Source organism: Phyllostomus discolor, chromosome 2, assembly GCF_004126475.2.
Source record: "Phyllostomus discolor isolate MPI-MPIP mPhyDis1 chromosome 2, mPhyDis1.pri.v3, whole genome shotgun sequence".
In the NCBI taxonomy this organism is placed as follows: Eukaryota; Metazoa; Chordata; class Mammalia; order Chiroptera; family Phyllostomidae; genus Phyllostomus; species Phyllostomus discolor.
Window position 1 is genome coordinate 181,923,843 of NC_040904.2, and position 22,127 is coordinate 181,945,969.

Here is a 22,127-nt window from a genome sequence, read left to right on the forward strand (position 1 = left end):
AAGCCTGAAGGGACTGGGAGAGAGCTGTATGGAATGTTCTACTTGCCTGGAGAGACACCACCAGACTCTGATATTCGTTTGCAAAGAGGAGGCTGCGGAAATACGTGTCTTGACCTCACTCTTCTCTTTCTCTCCAATTTTCTGCTGATGCCTCCTCTTTAAGACCCAGTCATGAGCTTGGGAGCTAGGGAGTCTCTTAATCTGATTCACAGAAGTTAGCATCCTGGGGCACGGAGAGAGGTGAAAGGTGGAACCTGCACCTGGGTGTGAAAATGCAGGTGATTCTGTGTATATCCAGAACTGAGACCAGTGAAGGAAAATTAAAATTGAATGCATTGCCTCAAAGTGAAGTAAAGTTTGATCTCTGGAAATAGAGTTGTACCAAATCTAAGATGATGATAGTGAAATTATATAGAGGATTCCGGTTTTAAGTGAAGTATTGAATTAATTACCTCTGAAATTTCTTTTTGTAACTCCAAGTTTCTGCCTCTAAGCATGGGCATATTGGCACTGACTGTATTATCATTTGGCCAGCTGTAATGTTGGAAGTTCAAGGTTTGGCCATTGGCTAAAAGAACATGGAATAGATACATTTTGATGGGAGTGAGAAATCAAAGGAAATAATGTAAGTATGGGGCATTCACATTAAGTTCAACTTCACTGAACAAATAAATTGGATTCTAATATGGCCAGAGACTGAGGAGAGAATTGGCACAAGAAAAATAGAGAAACTTGTCATTGTAGAAGACGTAGGATTTGGAGAAATAAAATTGCCTACTTAAGAATTTCACTGATTATGTATATTAGCCCTGCTTTCCTTTTCAGTTTAAAATGACAGTGATAAGATGGCACTTCTATATTCTCCATAAGAAAATTATAGTTGGCTTTCTTGATGCATGTAAGATGTCAAGGAAGCATGAGTGCCTTCTCTCCTGCAGGGCCCCTTCTGGATTTGTAGGGGGAGTGATAGATCCCCCACGGAACCCACTTCTGACTCTGCTACACCCAGAATGGGTGCTATATGTGACTCTTCACCTCTATGTGGAGTCAGTATTTACAGGATTGGGTTGGATGTATGAGAAGAAAGTGGAAAGTCACTTCTTAAGTGATCATGTTAATGGAGATGCTGTATTCAGCAACCACAACATTTGCAGGCTACTTATGTTGATGACTTTAGAGAAGTTATTTGATGCATTTTATGGTTTTCTAAAATTGGTACTTTTACTTTGTGCCATGTTTTATATCTACTACATTAAATATATAGCAGTATAATCATTTACATGGTCCACTGCCAAAAATACAGAAACGAAGATGCTCATTTACAACTGTGGACAATATCCAAATAAACCACTGATATGCCCTGCCAACTTAAATGGATGTAGGATTTGGAAGAAATAGTCGATTGTGGAAGTATATTTTTCTATTTATTTTACTTCTGGACATCCTTATTTATCTTACAAATACTTGATTAGATATTTTTGTGTTTTTAGAAATTATATTGTTTTTTCTCTCCCTTCAATATTTTGTACAGTAAATTTTACTATTTACTAAAGGCCAATAGTTTTAGATTACTTTTCTTTTATTTATTTATACAAGCACTCTTTTAACTTTTATCAAGTTGCAAGTCCAACTATTGTCAATTCACTGTAATGAATGGCATTTCACTTGTATAGGGCATTATATTTGGTATAAGATATTTTGTATAGGATTATTGTTCAGATACACATTTCCCAGTTAAACGACAAGTACCCAGGAGTGCCTCCCATTCTATGTATTTATGTACTATACTCTTCACTGTTGTTTTCTGGTTTCACAATAGGAAGAAATTTCTCTGTTTACAAGTGTTTTTCATGAGACATCTGACTATAGTGTAAGAAATATTTGTGAATAAGTTAGCGTTAATATTAGAATTAAATGATTTAATACATATAAAATAATACACAGGGCTTGGTATGTAGTATCACAAATGTCATACAGAAGGCTTAAAACATTCTAGGGCTTAATAAAAAGAGTTGTGGTGATTGTGATGATGGTTTGATGACTGGAAAGTGGTCTACAATTATCAAAGTCAGTTTTATATAATGATTTGGGGGAATGTCAGGTAAATTTAGTGGAAATTTTAAAACATTTAATTTTTAAATTTATTTATAAAGTTCTACATAAATATTAAAGATAAAACATGAAACTTATCATGAGCTCTCATCAACAGACTCTCAGAAGCACAAGTGGAAGTCTCCTTGCAATTCCTAGAAAGATGTGAGACATGTGTATCTAAGGATGGTGCTTCATACTTGCTCTGCTGGATTGTCTAAACTCTACTTATATATCAAGGCAGACCACAGAACCTAGGCTATTACTTTAGCATGCATTATATGCATTGACAGCATGAATTTTGCTGCCTATGATTTATCAGTATATGATGAGCTTTAAGAAATTGTCTCTATTAAAACCAAATGGCTGCACATCAAGGAATGCTCAATGTCACTAATCATTAGAGAAGTGCAAATTAAACCACAATGAGATATCATCTCACACCTGTCAGATTGGCTATCTTCAATAAATCAACCAACAACAAGTGCTGGAAAGGATGTGGAGAAAGGGGAGCCCTTTTTCACTGTTAGTGGGAAAGCAGATTGGTGCAGCCACTGTGGAAAGCTGTATGGAGATATCTCAAAAAATTAAAAATGGTATCTGCCTTTTAACCCAGCTATCCCACTTCTGGGAATATATCTGAAGGAATCCAAAACACTAATTTGAAAGAACATAAACATCCCTATGTTCATTGCAGCATTATTTGCAATCTCCAAGATATGGAAGCAGCCCAAGTATCCATCAGTAGGTGCAGGATAAAACAACTATGAGACATTTACACAATGGGATACTACTTGGCTGTAAAAAAGAAGAAACTTTTACCCTTTGCAACAGCATGGATGACCCCTGACAGTATTATACTAAGTGAAGTAAGCCCGTTAGAAAAAGACGAATACTATATGATTTCACTCACATATGGGATCTAGTGAACAAATTGAACTAACAAGGAAAAGGGGGACAGTCTCACATATGGAGAATGGGCTGACAGCTTGGAGCGAGGGTGAGGTTAAGGAGTGGATGGATTGAGCATAAAGGAAGAGGGACTCATGGACATGTACAACAGTGTGGTGATTGCTAGGGGAGGGAAGTATAAGGGGAATAAATGGTAATGGTAAAAAATAGAATAAAGATAAAAAATACCAAATTGCCATATAAAGATTTATATACTTTTTATAAGACCATCATTGAAGACTCTGCCAATGCTCTCATGTCTTTTAAATAAAGATTCATTTGAAAACAATTGCTTTTAGTGGTAAGAACTAGGAAAAATTTTGAGAACATAAATTTCTTTTGCATTGTAACCACTCTCCTGAACTCCATACACAGAAACCTAAATGGCTGTTTGGCAGCTCCACTTGGTGCATATAAATGAGCTGTGCATGTGCCCCTCACACCTGCCCCTCTGGAAGTCTTCCCCAGCTCTTACAGGAAACTCCATTCTTCGCATTGCTCAGACCCGAAACCTTTCATCCTTGACTTCTGCTTTCATTTGTACTCTGCAAAACTCTGTCAAACTACCTTCGGATAATATTTCCAGGGTCCAACCACCTGTCCTCATGCCCACTTTTTGTAGTCTGGTCACAGACGCTGTCATTTCTGCTTGTGGTGTAGGCTCCTACCTTTGTTCCCCTTCAGTCTGCTTCATATGGCAGCTAGAAGGAGCCTTGAAAGTGAACTGGTCAGATTGTCTTTCTCTGCCCTGGACTTTCCATTGGCTTCCTCCCTCAAGGGAGCATTCTGACCATGACCTACACTGCCTTCTCTGACCTTACCTGCTACAACTCTTCCCCTAGCTCTGCATTAATCATATCGCCCATGGTGCTTTCTCTAACATGGTGGGCACTGCCCCTCTTAGGGCCTCTGTACTTCTACAAGATCCTCTCCACCTACAGCGCTCTTGCTCAGGTTCTGCTCATTCCTGCACTTGCTTCAGTTCTTGACTTGAATGGTGCTTCTCAGTGAGGTCCGTCCTTCTACTCTAATTGCTTTCAGCTCTCTCACAAACACTTCCTATCATCATTTGCTTTAATTTTTTTTCTGTAGCAGTTTCCTAAGAGAGTATTCCACTAATTTATGTTGTTTTTTTCTGGCCTCCCTGAGTAGAATATTAGCTGCATGAGGGCAAGGAGCTTTGTCTGGTTTTTTACGGCTCTCTCTAGAGCCATAGGTAGCCCCTGGCAAATAGAGACATTCAATAAATATATGTTGAATAAGTGAAGAATTCAAAGTTGATTTTGGATGGTGTTCTGTATTTATGGCCAGATAAGGCTTAAATAATGTGTCGTTTTTTTTTCTTGAATTCCACGTAGGCAGCTTTGGGGTTAAAGTCAAATTCTTACTAAATTATTTTGTCATTCTTACTCTGTCTCAAGCATTCGTCTGCTATGATAACATCTAGCACACCCCTATTAATTAATTATAAGCCTTTTGAATTTGCTTTTCCAACTTTTAGTTAGTTATACAAGACTAGCAAGTAATCCATGTAGATAGGCTGTTTTCAAATACAAAGGACAGATGTTTAAATGACTCTTGTAATACCCAAGTGAGATTTTTCAGAAAAATATGCTGTCATTCTATCCACTGGCTGTAAGTTGGAGTACAAGACTTGAGTATTTAGAAAAAGATTTTGCAGGTGAATCCATTAATCCACACAAGCACCCATTAAGAACCATTGATGTTGTTGATCATGTATATAAGTACTGTGCTTCCAGAAAAGCATGCCTTACATCTTATACCCTACTTTATACACTCTCATAGTAATCACAAGTTCCCTAACTTAAAGAAACATCCCAAATGTTTCTTTATCAGTGTAGGTGGCAACCTGCATTACTATTAAAAATAAACATACCTGTTTGATTTTACTTGCTTCCTCTTTATGAAACAAAATGTTGTGGTTACTCGTTTGTTTCGATGTTTTTAGTTTGTCATTGAGTAAAAATAAGCACTTGGTCTCCAGCAGTGCCTGGCTTTTTGGTTGTTTGATGTGTCTGGACTGACCGTTTGCCATTTGTAGCTGAGTGGGCATCTGGGTCCTCGCCCAAGCAGGTTGTCACCCCAGCGGTGCACGCCTTCCACAGGCTGCACTGCTCTTGTCAGTTTTATTGGTGATTTTCTCCTCAGGTAAAAGTCACACTAGTACTAACCCTGAAGGCTAATATTCTCAATCTGTTGCATACTATCCTGTAGATGCCCCCTCCCCACTCTTAGAAGTTTTACTTGTTTCAGATTTTGGGAAAAATGGCGGAGACTTTTCTTCCTGAGTAGCTGCTTATTACTGAAAAACTTAGAAATACAAAACTCTTATTGCGTTATCCACCCATGTTCATCTCTATATTGGGGTCAACCATGCAGTTAGTAAACAATTTGATATCATTTTGACCTTAGTCATCAAATTCTTTGATTTTCTTCAGTTTACTCTCTTGTGCATTCTATTTTCCATTTAAAAAATATGTTGAGAACATGGGACAATTAAAAATACTTGCCCTTCATGATAAAAGTACAGTGAGTCTCAGTTTGGGAATGGGGTTTATCTCTCGGTTCTGTGAGCTAGATGCATGATAATTTACGAGTGCTGGAATCAAATGGGTTGAAAATCCTTGTTTTCCCACCAGATGGGTTATTTTAAAATATCATAAAACTTCTGAGGTTATTTACATTACAAATGTGCTTCTTCACACACATCGAGAATTGAGGACCGTGTTTGTGTTTTGACAGTAACTCCTTTATGAAATTATATGTTTCGCAAGCGGAGTAAAATTCGTCATTCTCCAGGGAGCAGGCTTATGAATCTGGATGAGGTCACACCTCTTTAAAGATGCAGTTTGATAATCCGACATCAAAACAAAGGAATTCTGTTAATCCTCTCACAAAAGTGCAAATTGCTAATCAGATCCCTGGGCTGGGCTGGCAGCTCCGTAAACAATGAGCTTGGCAGAAGAGCAACTTTGGGTGAGAAGCTTGGGATACCAACTTTGCCCCTGTGTTAGCCCAGTTGGGCCTGTTGTTTCGAAACAATTACATGTGTCAAAGGAGGGGGTTCTCGCCGTCATTGTGTTCTTGTGCTTTTCTCCTTCCATGTTAATGATGATGCAAATCAATCTTCCTCTCTTTCATTTCACTTCGCTGGTGTATAGGCTACTATGCCCCTATATTCTTTTCACTTGGATGCATGTGTCTTTTGAATTTTCATTACACATTCCCCTACAAGCCCAGAGGGTTTTCCTTCCTCCCCATAAATAGCGTAGTGGTATTTGAAAAAGAAAGAATAAATCCTAACCCAAGTGAGAAAAAAGAACCCTTTTCTGGAAGGTGTAATAGTTAAGATTCTTTTTTTGTAAGTGGTAGAAATCAATTTGAGGCAGTGTGAGAAAAAGCATCTGGAATTTGTTGGGTAAAGGCGTACTGGAAAGGCAAATAACCAAACTGGGGAGAGGCAGGAATGTAGATGGGTCTCGGGAACAGCTGGATCCTGGGAGCCGTCCTTGGTCAGGGCTTCATGCCTTTCTCTTGTCTCCACGGCACGTTGGATGTCGACTCGAGTCTTTCTTGCTGTGATAGAGATATATCTCCACGTGGGAGGAAGTAACGCCATTGATGGCAGCACTAGAATGTCATAGTCAATGGCTTTTTCCATTCTGCTTAAATAAAACATCTCCAGAAATATTCAATGGGCCCCTCTTAGGTCAGGTGCTTGTCCTGGACTAACCAATCCTGTGTGTGTGCATATAACTTCATCTTTGACAGAGGGTAAAAAGTGCTTGTTGTTTGTCTTACTGTGTCTTCTTCAGACTGAATGGAACGTATAGCCAGCCTGGGAAATCCTAAAACCTCCTGACTATGTTAGCATGTAGAATTGTTTTGCACATCTCAACACAGCTCTTCTAACTCGCACGGTGTTTGGCCCTCTTGCCATTTCCGACTTCCACCTGAACATGTCTAAGAGTTAATTTGAAAGTGAAAAATACAACTGCTTTATTCTAACAGGGGTTTTCATTAAGATAGTGTACTATTTTGAATACTCCCAGCTAGTTACATCTAGCCTGTTAAGAAAGCATTTGCAAACTGTTTGGGTGTCGTGTGCATGTGCCAGGAAGGAGTGAAAACTATAGTTGTGGTGGTGAGCCATCTTCCAATAGGTAAGGGCAGTGTGCTTTTGGCTGCAGCACAGAATAGGCTGCGGTTGGCCTATTGGTTTCAGTCAGAGGCATGGTATGGAACACTACAAATCTACATCTGAAAGAGGAGAAACCCATCAAATGTGGAGGTCTGGGGTAGAGGCTGCCCCAGTGGGGCCATGCTACCCACAGCCAAAGCTTTCTGAATAAGAGCACTGTCTTTTTAAAAGCAATAGGGGGTGAGGATTGAGGGAGTGCTCACAGCGGTAAGTATAACACAGCTGTGCTCTGTTTATGCTTCGGCTACAATAAAAAAGCTATAAAATGTGAGATGTCATAGCTCCACTTTGCTTTATTTATACTATTTCCTCTGAGCTCTGTCACACTGCACATTCATCTGCTAAGTTGCTGCAAGAATGGAGATTAAAATATCACAGCTCAAAATAGGAGTCAAGCGGAAGGAGATTCATCATAGCCCTATTAAAAATATGTAAATATGGGAATGAAGTCATTTTAAAGCTATACAGCGCTTCTCCTTTATGAGTTAAGATCCCTTGAGCAAGTGGTGGGCTATGCAAGGGACAGAGCTGGAGGACTGGGTCCCCATTCATTCCACTCTTCGAAATCCTTTTAAGATTAAAGACTCTTTGAATTGCAAATTATACATGTTTTCCTATAATTATGCCTAAATTAATAGTGGCAGGAAATCTGATGCAAAATGAAAACAAAAGATTTGGTAATTAAAGGTTATACATTGTTCACTTGGTTAGAATTATTAAAATTAATATATGAAATCTCCCTTTTGACCTTAGCTATTAAGGAAGTTTGAGAACCTCCAAGGGTATCTGTACATAGGAAAGTTCTAAGAAGGAAACTGAGATTTGGAGATGTGCTTTGGCTTTCCAAAACTTGGTAACTAATGATAAAACTAAGACCAGAATCTAGGACTCCTCCCTAAATCTTTGCAAGTACATTGCTTCCTTTAGCATTTCTGATCTCTGTGGTACTGACAAAAATGTATTCTCTGCTGTCTATATGGCGTGTTCAGGAGAGTAAAGAATATAGTTTTCCTTATTCCTTATGGATATGGACAGTGTGGAATATCTCAAATGGTACTAACAAGCCTTTATGCTCTTTTTTTTGTCTACTGCTGAGTGGCTCTTCATGGTTTGGCCTCCTTATTTTCTAAATGTGCTATTGTAGTAACAGTAAAGGCTAACGTTTATTAAGTAAGTACTTTTACTGGGAGCAGTTCTATGCATTTTTTATGTATTAATTATTATTACTTTTTAAAGATTTGATTTTTTAAAGATTTTATTTATTTTTAGAGAGAATAGAAGGGAGCATGAAAGGGAGAGAAACATCAATGTGTGGTTCCTCTTGTGCGCCCCCCTACTGGGGACCTGGCCTGCAACCCAGCCATGTACCCCGATTGGGAATCGAACCAGCGACCCTGTGGTTTGCAGGCCAGCTCTTAACCCACGGAGCCATACCAGCCAGGGCTGTATTAATTATTTTAATCCTCACAAGAAATGTATGTAGTAGGCATCATTACTTAGACTTTACACATGTGGAAACTGAGACATAAGATCACACAGCTAGCAAGTAAGAACAGGAATTCAAACTGAGTGGTATGGCCTTACAGCCTATACTGTCAACCACTGTTGCCTTTACCAAAGATTTGAAAAACGCTGGGAAGATCACCGGGCTGAAAAAGGAGACCTGCATTCCAGGCACTGCCCTGCCATTACCCTACTCAGCTAATTCTCCTCACCTGTGGAATGAAGCGAGGGAATCATTACGTCCTGTTCGATGCCAGTAGCATCTATGTACCGCTACCTCATGGAAGTAAACTCTTTGAGCAGTAACTTCCTACTGTATTCTCATGTACCTTTGGTTTCAGAAATGGTTATGTTGGACATTTCTAAAATCCAGTGATTCTAGAACTTCTTTTAATTCTTTATTGTGCACTTTTCACTGCGTCTCAGTTGGATTCTTTTGGTTGCAATTAAATAGGAGTATTATAGTTAGCTAAAGGCTTTCGAGCACTGTGACCTTGAACACAGTTCTTAATCTCTCGTGCCAGTTTTCTCATCTGTAAAATGGGTGTAATAGAAGTTCCATCCCATAAAGTGGTTGTAAGTCAGATATTGCATGTAAAGCACTTAACATGATACCTACTCATAGTTACTACTATAAAATACCGAAGCATTTGATTATGATTACTGTTGATCACCTCAGTCTCAGCTAACATCTTTTTCTTTCTCCTCTTGCTGCCATTTCTCCTATGATTAATGTATCATGTACCGTGTTTTATTATGCCTGCATTCATGCATTAGAAAGGCTACAGTACTCTCAGAGTTACTATCTAATTGAGGTAGCCGTATTAGATCAGGGCAGAACTTCAGAAATTGTGTGGGCTAGCCTTTAACATGCTGATGATAATATGCTGAAATGTCAAGGGTCTCTTCCAAGAAGACTCAGCTAACTGGAGCAACACAGAGGTAAAGCCACAGATCGTAACCACGGTTTCCAATATAACACTGCTACCTATGGTGTTATTAAGTAAAACATGTGAAAGTTGTTGAAATTTGTAAAGGGAACCACAAAGCACAGCATAAGGGTTTGAATTAGGCAAATCACTGTAGTATCTCAGATTTATAGCAATTTAAGGTTTTAGGTCATGTGTCTTGTTGGAAGACGTCATGAGAGAACTTCACCAGGGAATGGGCTTCAGGCTGGCCAGGGGGGACAATCTGTTCATCTGTCTTATTGACCCTTAAGAAATGGATGTTCTTGGTTCCTTTTGTATGTAGAATGAGGTAACACAGTTTTCAACAGTATGGGAGAAAGTCGATCTGATATGTTTTGAGAAGAAATAAAGGTATAAAGAAGAAAAGGATTTTTTATAGAAAGTAAGTAGGGAAATAATTTGGTAAAACCTTGTAATAATTTTTGAGACACATCTAATTGGGTCAGAACTTATCCATTCTACTCTAATATACAAAAAGAAATGGAGCTATTTCCTTAATGTGTCCCTGCTCCTGAGTCCATACCCTTTTGGCACATTGAAAGGTAGTAAAAAGCTACCTCCTGAGAGACATCTCCTTACATTTTGCTCCCCTCTAGGTGTGCACAAACCTCACTTTCGTGCTGGCCCTGCCTGTGTTCCCACTAACAAGTTGAAGTTTGAGGGGTTTGTGTATCACTGTAGCTGGCGGGGGCGTGTGGAACATCACATCTGTGTGTGCCTTTGAGGTTGTCCTCTGTATCATCCTGGTTTATGCCCTCTGATAGTGTTTCTTGTCCTTGGGGTCCAGATTTTGAGACAGAGCAGCTGCTGCTGACTTACCATTGCCTCAACCTTGAGGTCCTGCTTTCTTTTCCCGTCCCAGGGTGTCCCAGTCTTCCTCTGTGTCCTGCTGCTGTGCATGTGTGTGTACATGTATGTGTGTTGGGGATAGAGAGGGTGGAATAGAACAAAGAAATTTTCAGATTCCTTGCATGTGCACACAACCTGTGAGGAATAACCAATTTTAAGTCAATCTATCTGGACATCTTACTTTCCCATTTTTGTTTGTTTGTTTGTTTTTGTTTTTTCTTTCTCAGGAGTTAGATGGATCAAGACTTTTAACAGCGTTCCCTGAGAGGCCTGAGACCTCTCCATTCCCTCCCCAATAAGTAATATCCATGACACAGGACTTTCAGGCCAAAGATTTCTTTTATCCACCTGATGTAATCCTGCCCCACCTCCTTATTGGTTAAATACCAAGATATGGAAAAAGCCTGGCCTTGACCCTGGGCTCTACCTCTCTCTTTGCCCTAGACATCCCTCCCCTTCCTCCGTGGTGACAGGAGAGTCCTCATCCTGGCTCTGTTTGTGATCCACTTTTTGCTTTTGCTTTTCCATGGTGAATGTTTTGGACATGTGTAAACTGCATTTTACTTTGAAAATCCATTATTCAAGTTTGTTGTCTTACTAAGTAAGCTCATTAATGGCCCTTTTGTTCTGGATAGTAGCTGACCTCCAGATTGAATACTGGAGTGTCTACTCGGGTCCAGACATCCAGGACTCAGAGTTGAAACAGATGGTGTGAAGGTAGGGAGGAACTATCATCACAACACATCTCAAGGCATATGGGTAGCAGAGGTATTTATTTCATGAGCTCTCATTCTTTTCCTCCTAGCCTAGTTCCTACTCTTAACTTAGAATACTCTCCATTCATTCCAGATCTGTCCTGTATATTCCACCCTACAGGGGGGATTAGGTCCAGGTTCAGCTTCTCCCAAGAGAAACTACTCATTCATAACTTCTTATTTACTGTAAGAATTTTGGGGTGTGCACACTTCCTGAATTTTCTCTCCATTATATTCTGCTAATGGAGGATGCAGACTTGTAATCTCATGCAATACAATGTGATGTGTTTTATCATATGATTATATACAGTATTTTATGTAAGCACAGAGAAAGGGTGTCTCATTTTACTTGGGAGGGTCAAAGGGAGATTCCCAGAGGAGTGGAGCCCTAATTAGGGATTAAAGATAATCAGAGTCTTCTAGTCGAATAAGATGGGAAGTATATTTTTCAAAGAGAAAATTTCAGTGAAGAGCAGGACCTTGTCTATCATCATTGCCATTGTATCCTTATCACCTAGCATAGAACTTAGCATATTGTGCACAATTATTTATTGCATCAGTGAATGAATGATTTTATCTTGAAGGTCATCAAAATTTATCATTTTGAGTAGGAGTTCAACGTGATAAGATTTGTGTTTCAAAAAAATAATATGGCAACATTGTAGGAGATGAATGAAAAAGGGGAATGAGACAGGGAGCAAATGTAGTGGCATGTTCTAGGAAGACACCTGGCAGAGATTCCTTTTAAGTGACCCTCTAATCTTACTCCAGATAGAGATACTCCAGAAAGATTCTCTCCAGAGAACCTCTGTACTCTGCATTGGACATATGATTGTTTCCCACATATGCCTTAAGAAGGTACAACCCTTGCCTACGTTCAACCCTTAAAAAGATCCATGAAAACTTAGAGATAATTTACAGCATATTTAAGAGTTACCATTTCAACGTCTTCCATAGAGGACACAGAGTTGAGTTTTCCAAATGATCTGTTGTGTAAGTGATGAACACATTCATGTCTTACTATGTAAGGGTTGCTATAACAAAATACCATAAACTGGGTGGTTTATAAAAAAACAGAAATTACTTCTCACAGTTCTAGAGGCTAGGAAGCCTGCATTCACAGCACCAGCACATTCAGTGATGGGTGAGAACCTACTTCCTAGATGGCTGTCATTACGCTGTAACCTTAGGTAGCAGAAGGAGCTCGGGAGCTCTGTGGGGTCTCTTTTACAAGCACACTAATCCCATTCATGAGGGCTCCACTGCCATGAATTAACCACCTCCCACAGGTCTTACCTTTTAATACTATCACACTGGGCACTAGGTTTCAACATATGAATTTTGGGTGAACACAGATATTCAGTATATTACATAGGGCATATAGCATAGTACCATTTTTTTTTGTATTCTTCATTCAGAGATGGTCTGTGCATTTTCAGTACTGGCACTGATAATCTGGAATCTATTTGGTTAATGAAAAAACCTAGCATGTAAGTAAGTGATACTTGTTTTTAGAGTGAAAGACTGAAGAGAGGTCAATAAAATACATGCAGAATGCTTCGTTCCTGTGTGAATACGTTCTCTATTGGTATGTATCAAATTGTCAAAAACATAGTGGCTTAAAACAATGGCCAGTTATTAGCTCAAAGTTCGTGCATGTCTAGCATGGCTTGGCTGGGTTCTTTGCTCAGGGAATCACAAGGCTGAAATCCAGGTTGGCCAAGCTGAGCTCTAGGCTTTGGGAAAAAATCCACTTCCAAATTTGTTCTTGATGACATTCAGCTCTTTGTGGTTGTAAACTGAGGTCTTTGTTTCCTTGCTGGTTGTCAGCTAGGGGTTGCCTATACTTCCATGAGGCTCTGTATATTCTTTACCATGTGGCCTCCTTTATCCTAAAGTCAGCCGTGGTGGGTCAAATACTTCTAATGCCTGAAATCTCCATCTTTCTCTATCTGTCATCTCTAGACCAAGATGTAAAGGTATATGTGATTACTTTAGGCTCACCCAGACAATCTTCCTCTTTTAAAGTCAACTATGATATATAGCAAACCCTGTCACAGGGGGGAAACCCATCATATTCACAAATCTGGGAATATGTTTACCAATAGGGGGTATTTTGAAAGCCATCTGAAAATTCTACCTACCAAATCATTATTTGTAAAAGTTACTATTTTTTTAAGCTATAAGCAGTCTCTTGCATACTGCACTCTAAGCTATTAGGAGAAGCTCACGGGTGCCCCTGCTTTCTTAAAGTTTGGGTCATGCTGCTTTGCTTTTATGAAAGACATATTAGTAGAGTAATGGTTTATAAAAGTAAAAATCCTCTTTGGATTTCTTTCTGTTAGCAAAACAGTTACTTGACACTGTTTCAGCTTATGAAATGTTTCATAGGAACATTCTACTTTTGGATGGTAGGGGGAAAAAAGAAACCTTGCATAGATTTAATCAATACTTTGTTTGAAAACCAGTGTATCTGTTAATGAAGTTAATTTTCTAACATTTGACCTTGACAAACCTGCTGTTACCTACCTTTAAAAGTTTACTTGTAGCCCTGGCTGGCATAGCTCAGTGGACTGAATGTGGGCTGCGAACCAAAGCGTCGCAGGTTCCATTCCCAGTCAGGGCACATGCCTGGGTTGCAGGCCATGGCCCCCAGCAACCGCACATTGATGTTTCTCTCTCTCTCTTTCCCTGCCTTCCCTCTCTAAAAATAAATAAATAAAATCTTTAAAAAATGTTTTAAAAAAAGTTTACTTGTATGTGACTCTTCACTTATAAATTCTACTACTGTGCACATTGTCAAAAATAAAGCATTTCTATATTTATTATGGGGGAGGGGTTTTTATTGTTTGTGTGGGGAAAAATAAAATGATGACATATAACCTACACATAAACACCAGTACTTCAAAGTGATTTTTAACATGAAAGTTTTAAGTTCGCTTGACTAGTAAAGTAAGATATCTTTCATAGCTTTTGAGCTCTACAGATTTAAGAAGGAAGGTTGACAGTTTCACCAACTGTAAAGTTAATGAGTTGGCCAAAAAGTTTGTTTATTTTTTTCTGTATGATGACTCTAGTAGCTCTTAGTTGTCTTTAACTTCATATGAAGCAATTTTGTTGGATTGTATTGTGACAGCTGTCATATCAGCTGGCACTTAAAAAAAACTTATCAAAATTGGTGAATTTTTGCATAGCCATTTTAATATTGAAGAAAATGAACAATATTTTCAGTGTATTATGCTTTATTATTTCAAGAAAGGTAAAAATGCAACTGAAACACACACAAGAAAACATTTGTGTAGTGTGTGGGGAAGGTGCTGTGACTGAACGTGTCGGAAGTGGTTTGTGAAGTTTCTTGGTACTATTGACATTTTAACTAAATAATTCTTTGCTGTGGGGCTGCCTTATGCATTGGAAGATGTTTAGCAGCACCCCTGGCCTCTACCCAGTGGAAGCCAATACTGAGAGACAGCTCACATACTACAAATATCCAAATCAATAAAGATATTGGTGAAAATAAAAAATGTGTCTTTTATTTTACAGAAAAAACTAAACGGACTTTTTGGCCAACCCAGTACTTAAATTACAAATTCGAGGGAGCCAGTTCTCCACACAAGACCACCCTCAATTCTAACACTAATTGCTAGTTTGAGGGGTTTCCAAAACCATTCTCAGGTTTGACAGTTTGCTTGAAGTACTCACAGAACTCAATGAAAGCTGTTATACTCATAGTCAAAGTTTATTACAGGGAAAGGATACAGATTAAAACCAGCCAAGGGAAGAAGTGTATGAGGCTGAGCCTGAGGTTCAAGAGCAATCAAAAAACAGAGCTTTCATTGTCCTCCCCCTGTGGCGTCAGGACATCTGATTTTACCAGCATGGATATGTGACAATACGCATGAAGCATTGCCAACCAGGGAAGCTCAACTAAGCCTTCGGTGTCCAGAATTTTTAATGGGACTTGATCATATATTGCCCACGTCGCTGACCTTTCGTCTCCAGCCCCTCAAGGATGTCAGTGTTGGACTGACCCTTAGTCTTACTCTCCAGCTCTTTCTGGAGGCAGAATTTATGTGCATGGCCCAAAGCCCCAAGCTTCCATCATCAATCACATTGTAGACTATCCCCTGGCCAAAGCTTTCGGGCAAACAAAGACACTCCTATGAGGAATGACGTTTTGGGGGCCTAGAGATCACCTCCCGGCAGCTGGAAGGAAAAGCAAGACCTCTCCTTGGTTAAGGTTAACTCTTCCCTGTGCAGACAAGGAGGCAGTGCACATTGTAGTTATTTATTGAGGGTGTAGTCTGTGTCAGGCAGTGTGCTATGTCCTGTTTCCTATAATCCTTTGAACACTATTAGAAACATACTATAATTATCTTTACTTTAAAGACAAGATGGGATTTAAGGTGATGAAGTGACCCAAAAGGAGTAAATGGTGAAAGGACATTTTGGATCTGTGTCAGACTACTTCTGAAGTTCTTAATCTCGAACACTTCACTGCATTCCTTCCAACCAAACCAAGACCATAAGAATATACAATGTAATGAGCACTTAGAAGCAGTTATTCTTGAGAACTGAGTTTTCAGTTTAAAGTTGTCATTCAAATGTATAAGAATGTACCCTGCTATTTGAATAATGTAGGATATGTAGAGAGAGTGTTGGTATATAGAATGGTTATTTCATTGAATTCATACCTTCCAAATGGATTCTAAAACCCATTAATTCATCTAATTAACTCAAACACATTTATTGGATGTGCATTCTATCCCAGGTGCTGTGCTGGCCAGCGGTGACCCCAAGATGATGATAAATATGTTCCTGCCCACAAGGAGCTAGCGATCTACTGGGGTATGTAAAGTGTTCATTTAATTATTTTAATATTAATTTATTTTAAGCAAAACAGACAGAATTCAATATGTAAGAAATACTGGGCTGGCCAGAAAGTTCATTTGTTTTTTTTTTCCTGTAAAAAAAGTGCTCTAGTAGCGCTTAGTTGTCTTTAACTTCATTCAAAACAATTTTGTTAGATTGTAGTTTGACAGCTGTCATATTAGCGTGCATTTAACAAAAACTTATCAAACTTGGTGAATTTTTAAATGTATAATCTTTATGATATTGTTTCTATTACCATTTAGTTCCCTTACACTCCCTCCCCCCAGCAATCACTACTGTAATATTGAAGTTGGAAGAAAATAACATTTTTGGCATATTATGCTTTATTATTTCAAGAAATGTAAAAATGCAGCTGAAACACAAAAAAGGATGTGTGCAGTGTATGGAGGAGGTAGGTGCTGTGACTAAGTGAACGTGTCAAAAGTGGTTTGCAAAGTTTTGTGCTGTAGATTTCTCTCTGGATGATGCTTCACAGCCAAGTAGATCGGTTAAAGTTGATAGCAATCAAATTGAGACATTAATTGAGAATAATCAATGTCATGCCACGCAGGAGATAACCAACATGCTCAAAATATCTAAATCAATAAAGTTATTGGTAAAAATGGAAAATGTGTCTTCTATTTCATGGAAAAAACTAAACAAACTTTTTGGCCATCCCAATATTTTGTCTACAAATTTTGCAAGCATTGGGATGATTTTTTTCTTCCACTAGATGAGTTAATGCTAAAGAGCTGATAGATAATTTGGAGATTGTTGTTCATATAACCAAATCAAGTAATTAAACCCACTTTCAGTTTTCTGGTGATTCTGTAATAATAGGGTAGATTTAAAAAAGTAAGACCACTTTAGGAAAAAACACAACAAAACTAAAAAAAAAAAACAAATCTCTGAGATTTGTGTATATTCCCCATTTAAAGTGGTAAATGGCCACAAGTGAAGGGAGAATAGAAATGCCAGAACACATCACAGATAGCAACAAAGTACAGTTCTTCTTCCCATGTAATAACAGTGACTATTCTGATTTTTGTTAGTTACTTTAGTAGTAATTGTTATCTTTCATCTTCTACTTCACCGACTTCTCCAATTGAGCAAAGTATGTACTGGGATAAATAGGACTCTTTGTTTAGTTTGATTGTTGGCTAATATGTATTTTATTTGAATAATTTTATTTAAATTGTAGTTTATAATAGTCTATGCTTACAATAAACCATATGGTATTCTGGGGGTAGTCCTGAAGAATTAAATACAGTAAATGCAGTAAGCATAAGTAAGAAAAAATTGTATCTTAACATACTTTATATATTTATAGCTTAATAGAGGAATAAAGTTAGAAAATAAAACAATAAATTTAAGTGAACTTGATATCTAGTAGTTCATGCTGATGCTGTACAACCCTACCAACAATATGTTCGAACATATTTAATAACTATATTAATATGCTATCTAGATTAACTAGTATAACTGCCGAGAGTGCAGTTCTGATCACTTTAAAAATGTGAGCAAACCAGGAAAGAACATGTCCTTTTTCTTGGCAATATGATTTTAATTTTTAAAAGCATTTAATTTTCTAAACCATATCCATCATCTTTGCATAGATAAATGTTGTGGCAATTTTTGAATGAACCTCTTGGTTCCCTAAAGAAATTATGGGTACACTATAAATTTACAAATGAAAGGCCATTCATCAGAGTTATAAATATAAGTGGTTGCTGTGCTGATGCCCATGTAAACTTAAAGTGGTTTAATATCTGTCGGCTTTTATGCATAGTTAGTATGGCAAGAGAATATAGATATTGTCGTACTTACATGGTGTGATAACATTGGCAAAGTGGTGAGAAAAACATGCAATATTTTTTGAATAGCTTGGCATTTCCTTGAATTACTGCTGGCAATAGAACATAAATCAACCTTTATGATGGATATTCCAAAGATGTTTATTAATCTATTCATTTAATCTAAATACTCACTCTTGTCATTTATAGAGCTAGTTCAAAGGAAGTGGCAAGTGCTTCTAAACCTTGACAGTTACTTTTAAGGGCTTCATAATTATGTCAACTAAGGCTGGTTGTAATCAAGATCAAAATGCATAAAAATCTTTTCCTCCTAATTCATGGTAAAGATATTTGCTTAACCACAACGGGTTTTCTGATTCTAATCAAAATCTCAATTTGTTTGACCATTGATGAAACTTACCACGTGACTTTCTATTTGAATCTCGAGTTTTTAACACCTGTTCCCCTCCCTCCCTTCCTCCTTCCCTCCTTTCTTCCTTCCTTCCCTTGCTTTCTCAACTGGAAAATAATTCTGCATTGCATAAACTTCTACCGAAGAGGATTGGGAAAATGACCAGATTTCTATGTACTAAATTACGAAACAGCATCTGGAGTATGATTTTGACAATAGGTAATGAGATTAACGACAGGTAGGATGGACATAAGTAAAGTGTGAAGAGAAGGGAGCTCATATCAGATAGGAAAGGCCACAGAAAGCCTGTAACAGTTAAGCTGAAGGAATCAGCTATGCAAAAGCTGTGGAGTAAGATGCCATGAATGTACATGGGTGTGAATTACTTGCTTATTAAAATATGGAAGGGCAAGGCCAAGAGCTACATTTTGGGTTAAAATAATGTGATCAGCACTCAATTTCTCTTGATCTCTCAGCTTCCACTAATACAGCTTCAGTCTGTGGCTTCGTTTGGCAGCAAGATGGTGGCAGTAACATTGCTTCAAATGTAACATCCTCTTAGGCTTCAGGCCTAACAGGAAAAAGAGTATTTTTCCCAGAGGTCCTATCCAAAGTCTTTTTATACTAATTTGATTTGATTAGATCACAGGCTCACCCAAACACACCTCTGTTGGAGCAGGGATAGAGTCAGCTTTGTAATTTTCCATGGACTAAGGATCGAATCGCAGAGGGAAATGGCGGGTACTAATGACTGAAAGACAGCACATGGATGCCAGAAAAATCCCAATGGGAATATACATAGGAAATTTTGCATATAATTTCAGAAACATATAGATTTCCCAGCAATCCATGGGATTCTAGTTTAAGAAAGTCTAAAAGTAACATTGTTGAATCAATGCCTTCTGGAACAAACAGAAAACAACATTGATATTTTTAGCCATCCCCTCAAAAAATGAATTGTTATTGGGATTGTTTCTTGAATAAAAGAATCAAAACAAGTATAATCTATAACTAGTTGTTTAAATGATAGTATCAAAGTAAGAATGAAAAAGAAGTTATATTTTCTTGTTAGCTGAGGTGGAAAGTGTGGTTCAGCCTGAAGGTATTTATTTACTATCATTTTGTATAAGGAAATGAGACAAAATCTTTTATGATAGGTCAGAACTTTATAACACTAGAAGACTTTCATTAAAAAAGAGAGAAGGTTTCCAGTGATGGCTCCACAACATTCGTTGCCATGGGAGTCTCAATTTCTGTGCATCCTAACTCTTCCGTTTAGTCAGTTCAGTTAAAAAAGTAATGAGCAGGTCTGTGAAAGTAATGTGTAAAGGAAGTCTTTTTGGTAATTGGCCTACACTACCTGTTGATTTGCTGACTTGAAAAAAAAATTGAAGCATGTTTTATTTTGGATCATGTTGGCAAAGTCATTATCTTCTTAAAAATTATGTTTACTTTAGAAATGTAGAAAGAATTGGTAGGAAGTATAGATTAATCATAGGAAAATACAGAGTCTTTAAACATGTATACATAGTGATTGTGTAGTTTTCATTAATCTTGGGGAAAAAGGAACCTTTCACAATGTGGAGGTCAGAGCAGCCGCCGCCGAGGTAGCAGTCATAATGGCACTTTATTTTTACATAGAGTTCTCAGTTTATTGATAAGTAGAAGGCTTTCGTCTGGGATTTGAAGTTGCCTCACTGAGCACAAAAGTTTTTCTTCTTAAGTGAATCAAAATGCCACTCAAAAATGGGAAAGAATTCTGTGATAACCAGATAAATTTTAAAAAATAAACATGTTAAATGAATAAAGGTTCAGTGTGTCATCTTGTCTATCTTCACACAAACAAAAACCTTCTGAGGTTAACACTGTTCCTTACTCTTGAATGAATAAGCTTTTTCACCAAAATCTTCTATTTATAGCAAAAGTGAGTTGTCACTGCTTCTTAAGTTTAATACTCTCAGTTGTGAAAAATTACATCTTATTTTTCCTACCAACTAATGCAACTGAAATTCAGCTAAGTTGGAGGATGCCCAGTTTTCAGAACATTTCTACAAAAGCCATCGTGTATCTGACTTTCCAGACTAACATGTTATTTTTAAAAATCTTCTCTGGAAAACCTCTGTTTACCACCAGTTCTCATTTCAATTGGGAAGTGTGTGGCTCTATTCTTTCTCTGTTCGTGATGGTTTTTGTTTTGTTTTGCTTTCTAGATTACAACATATCTTTACACAGTGTCAATTAACTTTGACGAAGAAAGAGCAGGTAGTTCATTTAGTGAAAGCTGGTTTATAGATTTTCCTGCTATACATTTCTCTTTGTTTTTCAGATTCTGTGTTAATTTTTTACCAAGATAGGGAATTGCTTCTCTCTGTAGTAATACTGGTCATCCGTAGAATTTGGAGAAGTGAGGTTTTTAAGGAAAACATATTTTTATATAAAAAAATGTTATTTTTCCATTTTGGCTAAAAGAAATCAATGGATATTCTTAAGGCTGTGAGTTAAGACAGGAGAAACATTTTACTCCTGTGTCCTTTCTAAAGACAGAAGATAGAGGGCCAAAATACTGTAAGAGAAATTCAAAATATATTTTTCTTATATGATGTCCAATTCAGCTGTGTAGGTGTTAGTTTCAGCTAAGATTAAATGCTCTTACACAAAAAAAAATGCTCTTACAGATGTGCACTGTCAAAACATTCCCTATTATTAATTTTAAGGGCTTTTTAGGAGAAGATATGGGTTTAATTCAAGACCCCAAAGCATGGTTTTTTAAAGACAGCTGCCTTTCTGAATAGGGAAGAACTAGGGAATGAACAGACGGAGAAAATCCACCTACATACTCGAGTTTTACTTTTGGATTTTTGATAGCTTTGGTCAGTGACTGGGATTTTTCTCCCACTAGGAGTCAAAGACACAAGCAGGTAATCTGCATAATCTTTCCCAGGTTTTCTAAAAGTGCCTGTACATGAAAACATGTCAGGCAACTGGTCAAATAGGGCCTGAAGGTATTCTCTGTTTGTTTGTTTTAAGTCCATTCTTTACTGAGAAGAAATGAAAGAAAGCCTGAGGTTGGTGACAGACTTGGGTTCTTGCCACATTCCCAGCTCACTCTGTGGACGGCCTTCTACTTCAGAGAAAGTTAATATTTTCCAGAGATGTTCCATAGGTGTTCTAAATCATGCTACCGACACCTGCTCCTTTATATGGGTATGTTATCCACATAGGATGAATCAGAGTGGATTTCTTTAGTATGCTTTTTTTTTTTTTCAAAACCCTCATTAATCTCAGTGTGCAGAATTTAGCGGGAAAGTTGTGTTTTGCCAGTTGACACTGTTTAATGTAAATGATTTATGATTATTCTTTATGTATACACAATAGGCACTTTATAAATTGGATTGTTCTAGGAGTAACACGATACATAAATGTTATTGCTATAAATTCTGAAGTTGGCTATATATTTTCGTATCACATAACCCGTTGACTTACAAATGCTGGCTATCCCAACCCACACTTTCCACTCAATATTGTAAGTGGTAACCTGGGTAAGCCTAGCTGAGATGTACACGGAGGCACTCAAACTGCTCACGAGCAGGGCACCTTGGCACCTCTCCAATGTGGCTTATGGCTGCCTTCCAGAGGTGACGGCAGAAAGAAGGAAGAGTGAGAGGGGAAAATGAAACTGTATGTAGCAAAAAAAAAATGAACCTAAAT

The 22,127-nt window shown here is 37.9% G+C and overlaps 1 protein-coding gene across 2 annotated transcripts in view; it reads left to right on the forward strand.

Annotated features, from left to right (window-relative positions):
• The window catches only part of SOX5 (SRY-box transcription factor 5), a 931,891-nt gene that overhangs the window by 160,004 nt on the left and 749,760 nt on the right, over positions 1 to 22,127 (forward strand). For both annotated transcript variants that reach the window (XM_036017301.1, XM_036017302.1), the window contains exon 3: positions 16,114 to 16,190. The gene's annotated coding sequence lies outside the window, so the exon portion shown is untranslated. The remainder of the gene's footprint in view (positions 1 to 16,113; positions 16,191 to 22,127) is intronic.